The sequence below is a fragment of the Protopterus annectens genome, chromosome 14.part0, assembly GCF_019279795.1.
Source record: "Protopterus annectens isolate FY-2018-M chromosome 14.part0, PAN1.0, whole genome shotgun sequence".
Lineage (NCBI taxonomy): Eukaryota > Metazoa > Chordata > Ceratodontiformes > Protopteridae > Protopterus > Protopterus annectens.
In genome coordinates this window covers 391,877,879-391,896,565 of record NC_056748.1, presented here as the reverse complement: position 1 = coordinate 391,896,565, position 18,687 = coordinate 391,877,879, and positions in this window count along the sequence as shown.

The following is an 18,687-nucleotide window of genomic DNA, read 5'->3' as shown; positions in this document are numbered from 1 at the left end:
TTGTGCTTGGTGTAGAGAGCTGCATCTGGAAGTACTGTGTGTATCCATTTTTGTTCCAAGTGAACATCCCTTACTGGTGTCTGTGGTGAGGATTGAGACTTCTTGATCACTGTCCAAGAGGAGGGATATCACAAGAGGAACAGGAACACCTCATGTTATGATAGGTGCAACAGTTGGTGCAGCTCAGGAGCAGATGGGCCAACAGATCAGATGTAGATAGTGGTGACAATTGACAGGCATAGGGGAAGGGAAGAAAAACCAGGAAAGAAAAATATATAATTAATCTCCTTGGTTTACCTTATCATTTATATGGCCAAAAGATTAAAATGGTGAGGCACAGGGAAAGAAGATGTACTCAGACCCTATAGATGTTTCACAATAGTAAACTTTGATGTTGAGTGTTTAGGCTAACTTTTTGTGCTTCCATGCTATGCAGCCAAACTACCTTAAAATCTGCTATGGAATTGGACTGCAAAAACTGTCCCACAGCATCTGTGAAGTAACTTTTTCTGCACTTAGTGTATACATCACAGGGTGTTTAGGCAGATTTAAAAGCTCTTTTTTATGCTGTGACAATTTTGCAACTGAAACTTGTCACGGTGGTTACCCTGGTGAGAGAAAGGGTTACTGCTGCATTTGTTTCTGGCTTGTCTTAATGTTAGTTGCATAGCAGTGCAAAGTTTTTTTGATCTGTGTGGTCATATGGACTGCTTTAAACTTGTTTTGTAGATGCTGCCACTCTATTGGGCTGGCCTACATGATAACCAACCTGCCTTAAACTCTGGTACTAGGTTTAAATGCATAAAAAATTCCATATTATCTGTGAAGTAATGTTTTCTGTGGTTTAGTCACGTGCTTGACATTCAGAAGGTCGAGTCAAACTGTGTGAACCCAACATGTCAGCTGTCAGAATGTTGAATAATGACATTGACTGTCTGAGCTTCTTCCACTTCTGGACCCATGTTATCGCCTGATCCTAGGTTTGGAGCAGTGGGGAGTTTCAGCATTTGGTATAGTTTTTGGGCATGCTGATATTCATCATGTTGACATTTGAGGAAAGGTTGCAGTGAATGCTCAACTTGACCTTCCAAGCATTGAGCATTCAATATAACGTGTTTTCTGCACTTTTCTTAAACACTAGATTGTGTTAAAGCACTATTTTTAGATGTGGTAACTTTTTCATCTGAAAATGGTTTAGCTGGTTCCCACCTGGTTACAGAAGAAATTGCTGCTGCTGTCTCTGGCTTCAGTTACTATTGGTTATATAGAAGTGCAAATTTTATTATCCTGTGTGCTCTTGTGGTCTGCTTTAAAGTTGTGTTTGCTAATGCTGCTGCTCTATTGTGCTGACCTGTGACACGTCCAGCCTGTCTTGTGTTCTTTTACTGGATTTGACTACAAAAACAGTCCCACAACATCTAGGAAGTATTGCACTTAGTGTGGTGTGTTTGTGGAATGTACAATGCAGTACCAGAGTGTGTATCACAGTAGTAAGTACTCACCTTGTTAACTGTCAGTTCATCATGGTGATTGTCTGCAGCTGTCTGTGCTTTGGTGCATGAGGTAGCAGTTTGCAGCACCTTCTGTCAGCTAGTGATTTTGCTAATTACCACTCCCCGTTGTATATTTTTCAACTGTGGCTAGTGACAGATTAAGTCCATCTTCAGCCACAGGAGGTTTTCAAACTATGGGCCCCCACACATTTGTTTTTTAGGACAATGCATAAATACATGTGTTTTTGATTAATCTTTCTGGTTGTTTTACTTTGAGAATGTTTTAAAATAGTAGTTGTAACCTTTTTCTAGCAAGAAGTGAAATGAAATGTACTAAACAATGACAACATTACCCATTTCTGAACATTTCAACTATAAAAGATGAAAACAGCTGAATCTGTAATCCATTGTCTATAATCATTAGTTTCAGACATTTTTACTGTGTACTCCTAATGTTTGATTGTGATACAAAAGGTAAAATATTCTACACTGCTTTCCACAAATTCATGTTAATCCCTGCAAAGCCAGACTAATGACTGTTTAACTTGATCATGACATCAAGATCAGTCATTTTCAGCTATAGACAGCCTCCTGTACCCATCAGTTGTAGACGCACAGTTTACTATTTGCACCTCAGATGTCTGCTTCTAGTAAATTAATAATAATAATCACAGTAACTAATTTCAAGTTTGTTTTACAAAAATACATACTAGATAAGTAAAATAGTCTAACTTCCCACAAATGCACACTGGTCCTGCAAAGCCTGATTAATGACAATTTAAAATAAGCAGATGACAAGTTGAAAAGTTACTTTCATCTACCAGCCAGTCACCTGATTGTGATGAATAATAATGGCCACAGTAATGTGTTTCAAGTTTATTTCACACAAACACACAGTAAAACTATTTTAACTGACTTCACATAGATGAATACTGGTCCTGTAAAGTCAGATTAAAGACTATATAAAATGAGCAGATGAAAGTTACTTTCATCCACAGGCATCACCCACACCTACCTAGCAGTTTTAGCAATTTTGCTAATGAAGTATACCTCAGACTTTTGACTGTGATACAAGTAATGGTCACAGTAATATATTTCAAGTTTGTGTCACTCAGACACACAGTAGCCAGTGTAGCCAAAGTATTCCAACTTAACTTCACACAGCTACTCACAAGTCATGAAAATCTAGATTGATTGTTTAAAATGAGCAAATCACAAGAAGGTAAGACACTTCATATACAGACATCTGCTACCCCACCCAGCATTTATTGTCACATTGTTGACTGTGCACCTCAACCGTCTGATTGTGATGGAAACAATGGTCACAGTAAGTATATTACGACTTCATTCCACACAAACAGTAGCCAGAGTAAAGTATGCAATGTACATTACATTAGTCCTGCAAAGCCAGAATAATAACCAAATAACAGCAGTCATTTTCATTTTGTTGTCTGTGCACATCTGATTGGACTAATTAAGAAAAACAGAAAAAAATAATGGCAACACAGTGTATTTTTTGCCTTTTTACGTAAACACACATCTACTCCCCAGCCTCCCCCTAAAGCATAATACTCTCACCCTGGTATTTATATATGGCCACCTGCCATGCTGAGAAAAATAAAACTTATGCTGCTGCAGCTGTGGATCTTTTGAATACCACAACCATACAATAACTAATATTTAAAGTCTTTGTACTCTGACAGGGAGCAGACAGGTCATGAATTAATTGGTTAAATATATCAATCTCCCCCATTAGGTGCCACAGCAGAAGCTGCTTTTAACAGGGGTTTTATAGATCGTTTATCTATTTTATTATTTATCCATTTATTAGTGAAGTAATGTGGTGTTTATTTATAAAAAGATAAAGTAAAACAAATAGAAAAACAGCACACTGTGAATCTGATCAAAATCATTGCAGCTGTGGTACACTAATCCTTTGCAGCCCATGGGCCCCAGAAGCTGTAGGCCAGAGGTGGCCATCTGAATCACCCCTATTATAATCCACCTGCTAACTGTGTCTGATTACTGTCTGTTTTGTATTCTTTCTATGGCTGATCATTTACTGCCACCTATATTGCACATTTCCTGGAACAGCACCACACATCTTGTTGCATTACTTCTACTGTCCTGTACTGTATATTACTGTAACATTCATGCTTGATTTAGATGCATTGAGTTCTTTGTTATGGCAACGGGACTCTAGGACCTAACATCTCTTGCAAAATTTTGCCTGTTGCATTATCTACCTCATAAAATCTTTTATTTTGCTTGTTGCATTAAACACTTTGTGAAGTTTTGAAGACAGTTGCTTCTATAGTGGCTGTGATAGTCTTGCTTATTGCCTAGTAATTACTAATAAGTGGTACTGCATTGATCACTGCATTATAATATTTCTGCCTATTGCTCATGAACTCTCAATCTATAGATGCCTTGGGTACTATTGCTTTATTACACTACAGCAACAATCCCTTCTGTTCAGTTGATCCTTATAATACTTTATTGCACTGTGCTCTAATAAACTGAATTGTACAAGGGATCACTGTATTGAGCTATGCCAAGTAGTACTACATCATATTTTACTATAGTGGACAGCCATTGCAATATTTTCACTGTCCTGTAATTGTTTTCACCATACCCCTCGATATTATAAAATATGTTGTGTGTTGTACATTTTTTGCATTATTTGCACTTGTTCATGTCCATTTATATATCATACATTTCCCCTTAGATAAACCAAGGGTCAACAAATTTTTAAATATTGTGTAAAGCATTCCACCTAGTGTCTTGGGCAACAATGGTTCTTCAGTCTATCTGTCCAACTGCTGTCAGCTTTCTAACACTAGTCACTCTGACACAGCGTATGAGCTACCATATGCCTAATGATGACCAAGGGTATTACCACAGAATGAGTATTCATGTTGACAGGTGCAAGTACACATTGCAACTGGAAGCAAGCCTTTTACATAGACTGGGTACTGGTATCAAAGATAACACCTCACCTACATACAATAGTTCAAATAAAACTGAGTTAGGGCCAAGGACAATTAAAAAGCAGACTCCAGAACAAATGAGAGAGCTTTAGTACCTGCCCAATTATTAAGATGTTTTTTTTAAATAATTGTAAAGAACAAGACTGATAAACAAGGAGATCTTGTTTCACCAACATGCAATTTAGTGTTATAGGAATTTCATTCTAATTACTATTCTACAGTGACCCATTTTTAAAATGTAGTTTGAACCTCTGGTGGTTCAAGTTGAGTCCATTAATTTGATGTTCAACAACAAGAGAAGCCCTCATTCATTAAAGCACACAGGACTCTAGGATCTACAAGGCAAAGATAAAACAATCCTATGCTAAGGTACTCAAAAAGTCACTTCAAAAACCAGAAAGATCTACTAGTGTAGCACTGCAGATGCATGCATTAAAGCCAGACCTTAGCAATACTGACACCCATTTCGTACACTGGCCAAACCTTTCAGGATACAAAAGCAGTCTACTCACCACTGTAGTATACTTATACAGATATAGATATATAGGTGACTCCATAGATAAGCAGATCAATGGATTACTCACACTGCTGATTAAAGACAATGTAACGAATGCCCCTCAGATGTTACAATCTATCATCGCCAATGCACTCAAGCCCCTTCACCCAAAATAAGAATATGAAGTGGTCATTGTCAACATGGGAGGGTGTAAGTGACTTGAGATGCATCAGTTAGACTTTATTAAGAAGGACATGACAGCATTCTGTAAACATGTCTCTAAGGCTAGGAAGAAACTAGTCTCAGCAGTATATTGCAACCATTGATAATGTTGCAGCAGTATAAGCACGCAAAATATGATTGACTTGAACAATTAGCTACGTTAATGGTGTTATTCTGAGGCAGTCTCAATGTGTCCCCACAAGTATAAATAGTAATAACAGTGTTTTAGATGCACATCACCACCACTATCATCTGTAGACCATTTAGATTAATCACATAGGATGATGACCTTGAACTCCTTCATATCAATGAACAAGACTTCATACCACATCCTGGCCAGCTACAGAACCTCCATTCATGATTCCTATAAATCACAAAACATATCTCACTAAACTTAATTTCCCTCCCCATTATCTCATATATCTTGATTGTAGGGATGTTAACTACCTCTTCATAAATTGGCACACATGCATCTCTACAAGTAAATATGTACAACATTGCCTAGACTTTCTTGCTGCAATTTCCCTTGATCAAGCAGTAACCTTCTCCATTAAGGCCATCAACATACTCAGTCTTGTCCTCACAAGCAGAACCCATGTTTGCCCCTCACCTACCTCATACCCACATTAGTCATATCAGATCACTATAGTATGTTATTCATCATATGAACCCAGTACAGGCCAACAACCACTCAATCTTCTTTAGGAACTTCTCCATAGACAATCCCTTGCACTTAATGAGGACTTGAGATGGTTCAACCATTCCTTTACTTTGACCCTTTAGCAAATACAGCTGCATATAAGAAGAATCTATGCTTCCATCTCAACTCTTGCATAAAGTCTCAGTTTCCTATTTGCTACAAATATTACAATTTAAAAATAGAGCCCTCTGGTAGAGCTCTACTAGAAATACATTCTACAGTCAAAGGAAAAAGCTCATAAGAGTAACATAAAAATGAAAACCTAATGTGTTAAAATCAGCCTCTAAAGAGTTGATAAGGAGAAAGAGCAAACCCTGTTAATATGAATTAAAATTACAATGTTAACGAGGGATAACCACAAGACATTCTTTAAGTTTGTAAGGAACCTCATAAATAGTACTTTGCATTACACTGTGCTTATCTCTAATAATATTAAACGTTAAGATCCTGAGAATACAGCTAATATCCTTGCAGTTAAATCCAAAATCAGCTACTTCCTTCTGATGCCTCCAAACTTCCCTATCCAAAGCATCCAGTCTATATCTTACTCTGTAACTACCTCTGAAGAGATACTAAAAGCATTGCTGCTAACTGAATAGGTGCACTGGTCTGAAGACTTTTGTCAGGGACATCCAAGCTAGAAAGGAAGTAAAAAAGACTATTACAATAAAGTGAAATGCAGAAAGTAGTAACAGTATAAGCACAACAATGTTGATAATATTCACAACACAACCAGAACATAGTGATATCTTAAACAGCAAGTTAATGCTAGAGAAAGTTAAGGATAAATTCCTGCTCATTATAAAATACCTCTTATCAGACCATCTCATTAAAAGTCCATCACAGCTTCGCAACTGGATATGAGCCAGAAGCCTGTAGTAGTTCCTCTAAATGAGAGTGGTTTCACCATTGACCCTAGCAACTATATACCCATCAGTCTCACCATGATCATTTGCAATGTGATGGGAAAACGTCATTGTGAAACTCATAAGCAAGGACATAGACAATCTACAATCCCTAGACCTAAACAAATTTAGATGTGTAAAAGGTAGATCATGCCTATTAAACCTAGTTGATTTATTTGAATGTGCTACAGGAAAGCACAAGATGAGGGTAAATCTGTCTGCATAGCTTAGCTTAAATTAACTAAGGCATTTGACACTATACCTTACTCTGGCATTATCAAAAAACAGGTCAAAGTCATCATAAATCTGCATGTAACCTGTTGATTGCAGACTGGCTAATAGACACCATAGGTAATGACACTATCCTCCAAGAAATGTGTCAGTAATGTTGTACTCCAGGTCCCTGTTTTGTGAGCACTGATAATTGGTTTCTACTTTTCTAATGTCAAATCTGACATTAAATGCCTCTGTCTGACCAAGTTTGTGGATAACTACAAGCTTGGTACTGTCATTTATTTGTATTTGTTTAACAGGATGGTCCACTGGGCCAAAGTGAGCTCATTTTCAATGGTTTCCTGGGGACATAAGCTCCACATCAACAAGCATATACAATAAAAGAGTCACAGTTCCAGTTGAATAAACAAGGTAGAAACTCTCATTAACAACTACAATAATTACAGTACAAGAGGTACAGTTGAGTGCACATACAATATCACAGTTGTGTACTAAGAAAACATGTCAATAACTTTGAGTAATGTAGTTAGAATATTAATAACTTGTGAAGATATTATTTGCAAGATGTAACATGAAAATAAAGCATGACAGTACATGTTGATTATATCAAATCAGAAATACAACTTAGAAATGTATGACAAGCAGAAAAAATCAATATTGTTATCAAGTAGGTATTTCGACATAGTAGGCCTAGATAATATTTTTATAATAATCATACTAGTAGATAGAGGAGTTTAAGTAGAGAATCAATAAAAGGAGGTAGTAGTGATGGAACTGGGGGCTCAGGTTTTGGGAGGTGCAGGACTGGAATATGTGCAGTGCCATAAAATGAAGTGTTGCCATAGAGACATTTTAAAGGAAGAGGCATTACTGGTGGTCATCATCTGTAATGGGAGGGCATTCCACTGTTTGGCAATAGAAAAGGATTAGAGCGCCTGGCCAGCTTGTAGGCTAGGCTTTTCTGCTTTCAGGAGAAGTTGGTTCTCACATCTGAGAGTCCTGTTTGGCTGGTAGTGAGTAAGTATAGAAGTAAGGGCTGGGCAGTCTGATAGTTTGGTGGGAGTTCCAGCCAATTCAGTAAGTGTAAGGAGGAACAGTGATGAGAGAAACATTTTTCATTAGTTGCAAACTTGGCAATTTTATTGTAGTAGGCCTCAGGTGGGGACTTGGATATTGGTAAGGAGAGGAGCACCATATAAGAGAGAAGGTAGAAGGAAGGTTAAGGCAGGAGCTTGTTTTGTAGAACAGTTAAGTAAGTCTTTGTCTATAGAGGATACACAATTTTTGATGTGTTTTTTTGATACTATTGTGCACCTACAGGTCAAATGTTAGGTCGTCATCTAAGATGATACCTAGTCGTTTTGTATGGGACACAATCTCAATAGTAGTTTTGTTTTGAGAAAGTATTGCGAATTTAGTCTTGTTTAGGAGAGGTTTTCTTAGGGGTAAATAATAAAAATTTAGTGTTAGGGTTTAGGGCAAGATGGTTGTTGGTCATCCAGGTTTTAGTAGATGTAAAGGCATTTTTGGTGATTTGCTGAATTACAGATGTGGAATCAGCAGAACAGATGATGACTGAATCATCTGCATATTGTATTATAGAACCTTGACTAAGAGTGGAGTGAAAGTCATTGGTGAAAATACTGAAAAGAAGAGGCCCTAGTATGGAGCCTTGGGGAACACCTGTGGATGTCTCAAGGAATGGAAAGAAAGAGTGCTGCCATTTGGTAGATTGTCTGTTTGTGAGGTAATTAGTGTACCAATTTTGGGTTGGGAGAGATACCTAGTGTAGAAAGTTTTGTAAGAAGCAGAAGATGGGAGACTGTATCAAAGGCCTTAGAGAGGTCAAGGAGGAGTGAGGATACAATTTTTCCTGCATCTCAATCTCAGTTAACTGTGTCCATTGCATTTACCTACTGATTGTTCCTGGCGACTCTTTTCATAGAACTGGAGATGCCAGACAGACTTAAAAAACTAATAAGACAGAGGAAGAAAAAGCATGCTGTCAATGTCTAGACCAGCAGTTGTGGTAAGGCAGATAGTTACTACATAAGCAGCTCTTAGTTTAAAGTGAACAAAGCCATGCCAGCGTATGGTACTCTGCATTATTATTTCCTTTCATTTATACCAGGGGTGGGCAAACTTTTTGATTCGTGGGCCGCATTGAGTTCTAACATTTGACAAAGGGGCCGGAACAGGAGCAGATAGATGGCATGCTTTGAAAACATCACCTCATTGGGGGAAAAATACACATCTTGGGATATGGAGAAAACATGTGCTTTAATTTCCAATGAAAATGAAGAAAAGCATTACAATAAAATCTCTGACTTCGAAATGAGTCTTTAAACACTGAAAATCAAATAAATGACCATTTTATTTTAAAGCACTGAAAGTTCTGTTATCCTTCAGGATATCACCATCACTCTCCTCCTGACTGTCTTTTTTCAAAAACGGCAGGAGATGCAGATGTACTTGTCCTGTTCCTTTTATTCAATTTGTTTCCGGTGCCAAAAGTCAACAACGAAACAGTTGCAGCAAGTCAGTCTGTGAAGCATTATATTTCATCTACTGTTTATTTATCAAAGTCTGGAGTTAGTTTTGTTGTGGCGATTCTCAGGATGGATCTGAGGTGTAGGTCTGTTAACTTGGATCTGTGGCTGGCTTTGTTGATGTTCATGACACTGAAGGTCTGTTCACACATGAAGATACTGAAGGTCTATCAGTTCGAGCTGAAGCTCCTCTGGAGCTGTTTCGGTCTTGTGACAGAGGAAAGGCCACCAATTGAAGTGACTTGTCAATTTTGTGCATCCAGTGACTCAAAATGAGTGAATGACTTGTTCAAAATCTGCCTGGAGAATAAAACCAGCTTGGATTTGAACATGTCATGCACAAACTGCTCCTTCCCCTGCAGTTTCACGTTGAGCTCATTCAAGTGTGAAAGGAGAATAAAGCCAGCTTGATTTTGGCTTTCACGTTTGTGTACATGTCATGCACAAACTGCTCCTTCCCCTGCAGTTTCACGTTGAGCTCATTCAAGTGTGAAAATACGTCCATAGCAATCTGCCTGGAGAATAAAGCCAGCTTGGATTTGAAGGCTTTCACGTTTGTGTACATGTCATGCACAAACTGCTCCTTCCCCTGCAGTTTCACGTTGAGCTCATTCAAGTGTGAAAGTCACACATCCAGCTCTTGTTGCTCAGCTCAGGAAATTCATCAGTCTTCCCCTGCCTCCAAAACACGCCAATCTCCTCTTTGAGCTCCCACACTCGTTGAAACACTTTGCCCAAACTCAACCAGTGGAATAAAGCAGGTCCTGGTGATCCATCCCGCTTCCTCCAGAAACGAATGAAATTGACGTGCTGAAGTCCCTGCGCTGTATGAAGTTGGACGAAGTTTCACCACAGGATGCACAACATGATTCAGCTGTAACACCGATTTACATAGAGATTCCTGGTGGATGATGCAGTGGAGGAAAATGACATCCTGGTCAGGGTTTTCATCTTTCACTTTATTCTGGAGATCCATCTGTGGTAGGAAGCTTCATGTTTTCGATGGCAGCAGACACCCGCTCAAACAAGTCCTCTCCCGTGTTTGTCCTTTCAGAGACTCCATTGTCAAAACTCCTCCGTTATTTCAAAAGTTTCGTTGATTCCTCGGATAAAATGAGGAGCTGAGCAGTGTCTTTGACATAGTTGCTTTCATCCAGTGCTAAAGAATAAAAGTGAATGACTTCGCCTTTTTGTTTAATCTGCTGGTGATATCTTCATGTATTAGTTCATAAACTGATTTTCTCAAATTTGTCTTTGGTCACAAAATACCTGCTGTCTCTACCATACATTCTTTTAAAAACTTGCCCTCAGACAGTGGTTTGCTGGCCTTTGCTATTTTGAATGAAAGCATAAAACTGGCCTTGGTACTTGACTCTTGAATGGCAGTTTGTGGTGAAAAAAACTTTGCTGAGCCTTCAAATTAGCTGCCACCCTTTTGTTGAGAGCTTGCTAGCATAATTAAGTGCTTTGTGGCAAAGTGACGGCTAATATTATACTCTTTAAAAACCACCACAGTTTCTTGGCATATCGGCAAACAGCAGATGATCGGTGTTCAGTGAAAAAATATTTAGTTGTCCACTCCTTATTGAACACTCGACATTCTCTGTCCACTTTCCTTTCTTGGGTCCACTCATCTTCATAGAGGCGTGGGTCAAAGGGTAAAGTGCAAACACTCAACAAAGCCAATATATCTAGAGTGCGCCATCTAGTGAGGAAACATCAGAATTGCAGGGGAAATACAACATTAACAAGGTTAATTTATTAAATTTTTGCCTGATTTATACCTTCATCTCTCTACTCTTGATTTGAGCTGCAGTGTTTTCGAATGCACTTGCTGGGTTGAAGGTTACATTTAATCATTTGTACTCCCAATCATTTGCTTTTCCTTTGAGGGTGTTAGGGATAGGATTGTTAGGGATTGGAAAATATAAAGGTCCTACCTAACACCATGATATTGGGAGATTTCAACTACCCAAACATTGACTGGGATAACTACTCAAGTACAAATTCCTTTGCCCAACGCTTCCTAGAGTTTATAAACTCAAATGCCCTGGAACAGCTGGTCACCACGCCCACAAGAGGTGACAACATATTGGACCTCATCATCACCAACATGGGGGATCAGTGCTCCACACCAGATGTAAACCTCTTGCTGGTAAGATCAGATCATAAAGTAATCACACTGGACATCCACATCCCGACCCCATCCACAGTCAAGGAAACCACTGTGAAAAACTTTTCAAAAGCCAACTTCACACTTCTCAAGACCGAGGTGGAAAGTTTCAAAGCCCCCTTGCTAAAGGACATTGCTGCCCAAACCGCAGAATCCTTTACAAATGCATTCTATGAGCACCTACAGGAATGCATGGATCGAGCCATCCCAAGTAAAACCAAGACTCACTTCTCCAAAAAGAGGAAACCAGTGTGGTGGCCCCTGGCCATAAATAAGCTATACAACAGAAGGAGGAAACTATTACATGATAGAGCAAAATCCCAAAAAGGAAAGGCATCACTGATCAATATTAGCAAGAAACTACGATCCCTCATAAAATCATCCAAGGCCAGTTTCGAAAGAAAAAATTGCCAAAGACTCTAAAGATAATCACAAAGCCTTCTTTAGCTATGTCAAGAATCTAGGTGGCAACTCTCAGATATGCTCTGAGCTAGTGCAAAATGGCAAAAAATACGCTGAACCAACTGACATTGCTAACATCCTGGCTTACAGGTTCAGTGCAAACTTTACCCCCCCCACCCGCAAAAGGGCCCGTGTCCATCCCAGAAGAATGCAGAGCCCCAGACATCACAAACTTGGGTAAAAACATCCCTCTCCAAAGCTAAAAACACAGCATCAGTGGGACTGGATGGTATCCCAGGCTGCGTCTTACACAAGCTCCAAGTTGAACTAAACCCTCACCTAAATTCACTATTCAAACTCAGCCTTACCAGAGGCTATGTACCCAAAGAATGGTGTACAGCAACATTCATCCCGCTCCACAAAGGTGGTGCCACAACAGAACCTGGGAACTATCAACCTATAAGCCTGACTAGCCTGGTCTGCAAAGCTATGGAGCGAATCATCATGGAACTCATAAACAGAGACATTGGGAACCTCCAGACACTAGACCCTACCCAATTCGGCTTTGTCAAAGGCAGATCCTGCCTCCTAAACCTAGTTGACTTCTTTGAAACAGTTACCAAGGCCATAGATGAAGGAAAGGTAGTCCACTCCGCCTACGTGGACCTTGCTAACTCCTTCGACAACATTCCCCACTCTGGCATCATAGATAAACTCACCAGCTTGAACATTAACCCCTATGTCATGAGATGGGTTGCCAACTGGCACACGGATAGAACACACATGATCAGAGTTGCAGGTGCCATGTCCGACTCTAAACCAGTTACAAGTGGTATCCCACAGGGCTCGGTCCTGGGACCCCTCCTGTTCGGTATATACTTCTCTGAGGTACTGGCAAGCACGGGAGGACTATGGCTGACCAAGTTTGCAGATGACTGCAAACTGGGGGCCATAATCGACTCTCCGGCTGACACAGACATCCTCCAGAAGGGTCTCACAGAGACAGATACCTGGTGTCAGAACCATGGCCTCAAGCTAAATGCCAAAAAATGCATAGTCATCCCCTCTGGGAAAAACAAAGTGCCCATGAATTATAACATAGGTGGTAATCCACTAAGTACGGAAGATGTAATTAGGGACCTGGGGACCCAGGTAGATAAAAACCTCTCCTTTGATAATTACATTGACAAAGTGGTTAGAAATTCCTTCTGTGTAGCCCACCTAATCACGAAAGGGTTCACATCTAGATCAAGAGAGGTCATTGTGCCCTTCTACTCATCACTCATTAGGCTCATAATAGAGTGCAATGCCCCATTTGGAAAGTACCTTACTCGACACCTGCAACAGCTGGAAAGACCACAGAGGTACCTCACCAAGAGGATCATGGGCCTCAAACAGATGCCCTATGCAGCTCGACTAAAGAAACTCTAGCTCTACTCAGTTGCTTACCACCTGCTTAGAGGTGATCTCTGCCTGACGTATAAGGCCATGTCCAACCCGTAATTAATGGACATGCTCCACCTCAAGAAAACCAAATCTCTTAGAGCCACACGCTCCAGTGAATTGTACCTCAGCACAATAATAAACAGGACATGCTGGAGGGATAGATTCCTGTCCCAGAGACTTCCCTCACTCTGGAATAGAATCCCAGTTTATGTTAGGCAAAGCCCCTCACTGACTCTCTTCAAGAGAAATCTTGACGAGTGGATGGGAAATTGTAAATTTACCCCTGGGATCACTTCAGTGGCCCTGCTAGACAGAGGCCCAGGAAACTAATTTAAAAGGGAGGCAAATGCCAACACATTCTGGCTAGGCTTATAAATGCCCTTGGGCAGATAGCCTAGTACCTACCTATGAACCTATAGTTACTTTAACTTACCAAAGAGGCATTTGCCCTTTATACAATTCAGTCTGCTCCGACAGTGTTTCACAGTGCACAGACACTCCTGTTGTGGAATATATTGCTACATCTGAATTTGCTTTTTTACTGCTTTCCAAAACACAACCTCATTCTTTTGGGTTTTATGAGACTTTATATTGCTGATAGACTCTCTCTCCCTCATAAGTAGCAAGAACACACATTTCTTTCACTGACTTCAGCTCATTTCTTTTTATTTAACTCAGGACTTTAATTGTGTCAGTCTTAGATTCAACCATGGATCCCTTAGAACCCACAATTCCTGGTGCTTTTTTTCATATATTCTTAACACTGTCTGGTTTACAGAACTTTATTCTTCAGGTACCTTAGCTTTTTGTGTTCAGTGACCTATGACTTTAGCTCATCAACTTGCCTTGCCATATTTACATTATCACTGCATTACTGTTAAACTTGACTGTTAATAAACAACAGATTGTTAATAGTATTTAGATTATTGCACAGTTTAGCTGTAAGGTGTTTACGTTGTTAAAGGCCACTTACTATTTTCTGTTCTTAAAGATCAACCATCACCTTTTTTTGTGCTTCAACTTTGTACAAAACAAATCTTTATTTCCAGCCCCTGCTCTCATAGGCGCCGGAACCATAGAGCGAGGGGGTTGGGAGCCCCCCCCACTTTTACAGCTGCAAAGGACCCAACAGAGGACTCATGCATGCTTTACATGCTAATGTGAAGAATTTTGCTTTGCACGCTAATGTGAAGAATTTGAAAACAAAAGTGTGCAAAACTATGTTTTTAAACACAGCTGCCAGAAGTCAACCACTGTAAGAAGATGTTTTTATGTGCTCTGTTCAGCTGCATTTAGCTATTATGGTGCTCGTTCTGCTGGGCCTACATTCCCTACCCATACCACCACTTGTGATTCAGGGAGTTGAGTTAGCTCTCAACTGTCTATATTTTCACAGAATATTTGGCTCAAAATGTGTGGTTGTCTAGCAAATCAGTAAGAATGGAATTCACTAAATAATGATAGCTCTTTGAGTTTCAGTCTTCCTATCTTTTTAGGAAATACATGGTAAGACAAAACACTATTTTAGCAACTTTCTAAGATTATACAAGCAATATTTAACATGTCCCTGGTTTTGGGCCTTTGCCCCCCCAAATAAATTTTGGCTTTTTCCAGATTTCTTCTGCTGTGAAATTGAGAGCTTTAGTTTTGTCAAGAGGATGGTGCAGTGGTAGTGCTGTTGCCTCACAGCAAGAAGTTCTCTGGTTCAATTCTCAGCTGGGGTGCCTTCTGTTTGGAGTCTGTATTATCCTGTTTGTGTGAGTTTGCTCTGGTTTCTTCCCATGTTACAAAGACGTGTCTGGTGCATTTCTCGCTCAGCTTCTGCTGAAAATTGGCTTCATTCCAAGTCAGACTTTCCCAGTAAACAAATGTTAAATAAATAAAAAATTTTTACAAGGAACTGAGAGCTTCAGGGGAAGAGAAGTTTAGTGCTGCTTATTACAAGTCTGTTTGCATTGTTACTAACACAATAGGTAGTAGCCTAACTTTTGATGCAGAAGGCTGTGGGTTCTACTAACACAGTATGCAGATGGAGCACTGATACTGTACTGTGTTGTACTTTAAAGGGAGTAGATGCTGCAGTCCTGTGAATGTCCTCCTTTGGAGGAGTCACCTAATAACTATGAACCTGTTATCAGTTTGCCACCCATTCCCTATTGCAATATTACTAGCTTATCATTTTAATGTAACATGGGCAATTTATTCTTCAAGGGGAACAGCCACTTTATTTGTAGATGAAACAATGAAATATAAAGCTGTTTCCCAGCAGCAACTTCTTCATTAGTTAGAGATCCCTTTAATGTGGAATTATTTAGATGACTGACTTCTTGCAGAGGTTTTGAATATTTACTGATATTGGTGGATTGTAATGACAGAACTTTGAGTGGCCTTTTATGGTTGAAATTTTCTGAAATGCTTAGTTTTGTCATTATTGGTTCATACATTTTGTTTCATTGCTTACTAGAAGACTGTTCAAAACTACAAATTTAAAACACATTCTAGCAACTGGTGCTGTATTATACAAGGAATATAATTTAATACAATCAGTAAGGTGAATCAAAGAATGCATACATATATATGCATGGCCCTAAAAATGTGTTTGAAAACAGCCCAGAGGAAAGTGTGAAAGGCTCAAAATCATGGGCAAACTTTAAGCTTTACTCTTACCAAAGCAATGGATGAAGGTAAAACAGTTCACACCATATTACCTTGATCTGGCCAAGCCTTTTGACACAATCCCATATTCAGGTGTAATGCAAAAGATGAATAATGTAGGAGCAAACACATCACCAGCTGGATTGCCAACTTGCTCACAGGATGCAGGAGATCAATATAAGGGAAGAGACCAGTCACCAACAGAGTCACCCAGGGTTTAGTGCTGAGACTTTTTCTGTTTGGCATATACATCTCAAAAGTAAAAGGAAATACCAAAGGGCTTTGGGCAGCTAAGTTTGAGATGACTGCTAGCGAAGAGCAGTTATTGAATCCCCAAATGACTTAACCATCATGCAGGAAGGTTTGTCACAAATAATAACTGTTGTCAAAATCATGACAATGTCCTCTAACTGACCCAATTGTTTGGCATTTGGGAACTTGTGTGTACAGTGACCTAACTTTTGACCAACATGTGCCCAGAGTCATAAGAAAGTCTTTCTATAATGCACAGCGTATACATAAATTTATTGCGACTAGATCTAGAGAAGTTGTTGTCCCCCTTTACAAAGCTCTCATTAGGTCAATCATTTTGCATTATGCCCACTTTGGCATGTATCTGTCCAGCCCCATGCAACAATTGGAATACCTTCAGAGATACCTTACTAAAAGGATACAAGATGTAAGCAATAGGTCTTTCCTGGACCACCTCAAAGATTTATTACTATACTCAGTATCCTACAGAGTGCTTAGAGGTGACATGTCTGGCATACAAGGCATCCTCTGACCTAATGCAGATGGAATGGACCTACTGAACATCAGCAAGTCAAATGGCATCAGAAATACTCAGTCCAGGTATCTAAACTGAATGTTGTGGAGAGATGGATATATATCACAAGAGGCTACCACTGCTCTAGAGCAGACTATCCATAAAAATAAAACCAAGCTCATCTGCCCATATTCAAATGCAACTTGGATCTAAGAATGGGTAATAGAAAATGTACTCCAGGATTGCCTCTCATGCCACTAATGGATAGAGGCAGTTCCTAAATGCTGCATCCCTTACATGGGTCCCCTCAAATTATCTATGGTATGATCACAGTTATTCTCACTAGGGCTAATATACAATTATCAGCCATGGAATAGGTAAGACCAATCAGAAAATGTTAATTTGAGCACCAAAAGGGAATTGGATAAGCTTGAAATGTCCTCCAAGTGAACCTATGTTGTGGTAGTAAATAGTTATAAAAATTGTCCTTTTTAGATCACGAAGTGCCCCTCCCACCCCCCACCCCCACCCCCCAGTCTTCAACAGCTTCCGGACATATGCCTGCTCTTTATCCATCTCAAAGTTTTGTTTCAATGCAGTCTTCAGTTTTTGATTTTATACCACCATTTTGTTCAGCTGCCTTAACTTGTAGTATCAGTCTGTTTCGATATTTTTGCCTCAATACCCTGACAAGAGCATTCAGCTGGTCTTGTATATTGAAAGTGTCATTCTGTTCAGACTCATGGCTATGTTTTTCCATTGCATCTACTTGTTCTATAAGCTCTATCAGTCCTAGTCAGGGTCTAGGATTGTGTATGCATGGTTGCACCATTTTTTCAAATGATTCAGACATTTCTACAGACAAGGCACTTAATTCTTACCTTATATGGTTGTTTTGTTCAGTTGTGCGATGTTAGCTATCAATGTTTTGTGATCCTGTTGAAAACAAAACACCTTATTTCTTTCTTTCAGTTAACTGATTTGTTAGTTTTCCACCAAACCAACTGTGCTTTACTCCGAGGCCATCTGCTCCAGTCCTGTGCAGTGCTGTGTTAGAATTATCACCCCCTACTGATTGTTGCTGCACTTTATCATTTTCAGTTATATTGGCTTCTGCATGTTCTTGACCTCCTACAGCAGGGAAATCTGCTGCCTTTTAAATTTTGCTTGTTTTAGCATCACAGCACACAGCATCTAACTTCTGTATCAGAACACTTCTTTTCCCTCTTAAAGTTTCAGTTTTATGTTGTACTTTCACAAATTGCTCAATAGGTGAAGCTGTGAACAACTCCAGTAAAATGTGCAAGCTCTGATATGTTACTTTCATATCAGAAACATTTTTTTTTATAGTTTGCAAATTCTGCCTTGTTTGTTCCATAACAATCTGTTTTTCAACCAGCTTTATTAGTATTGCAATATATTGCTGTGTTACCTTCTTCTGTCTGCTGATTAGTTAAAGTTAATACATTATGTGATAAAGTCTCACTGACTTCTCCAATACTCTGCCTCACAACAAAACTGTTTATTTTTTCAGTATTGGTCTGAAATACTTTAATTCTTGCCATCATTGTCAGACAAGGTACAACATGACTGTAAAAACATCCTTTTGTTTTTGCATATGAGTAATTCTGTTGTACTAGACTTGTGTTTCATCCT